The 2,855-nt window shown below is 38.4% G+C and overlaps 1 long non-coding RNA gene across 1 annotated transcript; it reads right to left on the reverse strand.

Annotated features, from left to right (window-relative positions):
• Positions 1 to 1,396: 1,396 nt before the first annotated feature.
• Positions 1,397 to 1,875, reverse strand: LOC109513042 (uncharacterized). Its single transcript, XR_002167643.1, has 2 exons — positions 1,845 to 1,875; positions 1,397 to 1,751 (listed from the first exon to the last, which is right to left on the reverse strand). It is a non-coding gene; the product is annotated as an uncharacterized LOC109513042 (long non-coding RNA).
• Between the last annotated feature and the right edge of the window lie 980 nt (positions 1,876 to 2,855).

A 2,855-nucleotide genomic window follows, 5' to 3' on the forward strand; every position in this document is an offset into this window, starting at 1 on the left:
AGGTTCAATGTCTTCTTGCTTTATGGTCATTTTGTTTAAATTTTTGATGGGAAAAAAAAAGATTAAAAAAAAAAAAACTTTGTCCGACCTACCGACCCTATGCTGAAATTTATTGTTCCCGGAAACACACTCTTTTTTTTGTTTGGCCTAATTTTCTCTTTTGTCATTCATTGTGCAGGTCATTCAAGCTTGCCGTATGTGATCTTCCATACCAGCTAAGGACCACATAACTACCTCTCCGGTAATGGGAAAGTTATCACATTCATCTTTTCGAAAGGAGAACATTGGCAGAGATTAACTGTAAAAGTTAAGTGTTGCCTATTGATATCATTAACATGAACAGTCTCTTTTATTAATCATAAAATTTCGACAACCGAAGTCAAAACGTGTTGTTTCAGATGTTCATGTCAACCTGGTCGCCCTTCACATTAATCATTGAGCCCTCAGTTTCAAAAAGGTTGCTGAGCCCTGTTCTAAATGCATTCAATAAACTTTGGAGACGTTCGACATTGTGTCTAAAATGTTATTGTGTTTGGTGAGTGGTGGCTGTATGTGGTCTGCTGATTGTGGGGAAGGAAGGGGAAATAAAAGTAGAACAGGTCTCAGTTTCAAGTTGGTGCCAAAAAGGGAGAGAAGATGTTTAAAAAAACACAGTGGTGACACTGTGCAATTACATTTTTTTTGTTAGTTTACGTCCACTCACACAAAGGCGATTAAAGAAAAACAACTGTGACCCGAGAACAAATGAGAAAGACAGTGTATTAGAATTTGGAAGCAACAATGCAAAAATGAATAGTAGAAATAATATAACATACAATGATTATTTAATCGTTGCTGCACAGTCAAATAAGTATGAGCGGGATTACAATAGATGGCAGCGTGGCTTTAGACTGTATAACTTGGAGATGTTCCGAAAAGGCGCCACTACGTTTCTGGAAGTTATTTCTATGTGTTCAGACAAGCGTGCCAAACAGAATATTCAAATGAAAGGAAAGAGCTTGTGGCGGAGGTGCCAAAAGTATTCTCACAAGGTGTACTTCAGCACAAATGCACATACCAAGACTCCAAAAAGTTCAACCTTAGTTTGATCGGACAATAAGAACATTTACCCCACACGTCTGAAAGATTTCAATTGTGTCCATGCAAAATTTTGAAAACAAGATTTAACATTTTATCCATAGTTCCAAAATGTTTGTTTGGTGCAAACACAACACTGCTCATCACCAAAGGAAACCCATACGTACAATGAAACACAGGGGTAACGGTGTCATGCTTTGTACTGTTTGTCTTCAGCTGATGCTGAAGACTTAGTCAAGGTGGAGGCGATTATTTACAGCTCCGGGCGCAGATGTCACTTTGCAAATGGGGGACAGGGACCACAAACAATGTCCTTCACCTGAACATGTCCTTTTATCACCAATGAACATTTTTCACAATTGCTGAGGACATCAGGCCACTGTGCGGGATCATCAGGGATCACTGCTGCTGTGGTTGTTGCTGGAGTGGCTCTATCAAATGCTGCCTGAGCTAAAATGAACCAAATAAACTAACATACTTGTTACAGTTTCCAGCATCGGAACAAAATAAGCCCCGAATTAATAAACACCTAAATATGATACCTGCTTTGGACTTGTGGTTGTCAGTCCTCCTGGTCATGGGAGTCGGACGATGAAGGGCTATTTCTTGCTGCAGTGCTTGACACAGGAGCACTGGAGCAGGTGGCCGTAGTAGGACCCGTAAAAAGTATTTCCCTCGTGCCATGTGACAAGGATTCACAAAGCAACATCATTTTATTATGTGAAAACACATCTGAGCAGAACCATAGGTAAGAAATGTTCACTAACAAGTTGCATTTTCAGGTTTCGAAGAGGGAACTTTTCCAAGAAAGCAACTCAGCGACCCTGAAAAAAAGATAATTACAAGTATAGTTTAGTTATTGATCATCAACTGACACGTTACCCTCTTATATTATTTAAACTGAAACCATTATTGGGCTGTATAAAGAAGTGCAACAAAGGCACAAACATATGCAAGATCATCTATACACAGGGTTGCGAGGCATACTTTAAAAATACATACCGATACAGTGACTAGTTACTTATTAAAAAAATGGCGTGAGTAAAGTTATCCAAGCACCATATTATTAAAGTAATGCAACTTGATTACTTTTCATTCCTTTGGGATTACTCCAATACCAGATATGATCATGACAACTAAAAATATATGTACCGTAATTATTTATTTGGACTTTTTGGTACAATGAATATTTTAATAATTGCTTGGCTTTGCAAGAAAGCCAAGCAAACCAACTTGAAAATATCAATTTTTCAGACCAGGAGTGTCAAACATATGGCCAGCAACATACGGAACCCCCCCCCCCCCCCGCTCCCCAAGGAGGTTCGATCAGGCCCGCAGGATATTTTAAAAGTGAAAAAATGCATAAAAGACACGGAATTAATATTTTTAATACAGTGCAATTCAGTGAGTATCCGCTAGGGGACACATTGTTTTGATCAGAGTAGAAGACAACATTCTTTTGATCAGAGAAGAAGACAACAGCAGCCTCAGTTTCTCACTGAGACAGACCCAACACAGCAGATGCTATCAAAGACATGTGAATACTTTATTCTTTACACATTAAATAGCACTCTCCTTAATTTGTAAGGTGTAGGCAGGGATTAAATTGAGATTTTATATGCACATGTGAGATTTTATATGCACATGTGTAAATGGTTTAAACAATCCTTTCTTTATAAATCTCGTTTAATCTTAAAGTGCATGACTATATTTTTCAATACAGTACTAATTGCATACATGGCAATTTTCCGCGGATCCGCGGAAATCCGCCGTTTTAT

This window comes from Hippocampus comes, unplaced genomic scaffold, assembly GCF_001891065.2.
Source record: "Hippocampus comes isolate QL1 unplaced genomic scaffold, H_comes_QL1_v1.1 scaffold124, whole genome shotgun sequence".
Lineage (NCBI taxonomy): Eukaryota > Metazoa > Chordata > Actinopteri > Syngnathiformes > Syngnathidae > Hippocampus > Hippocampus comes.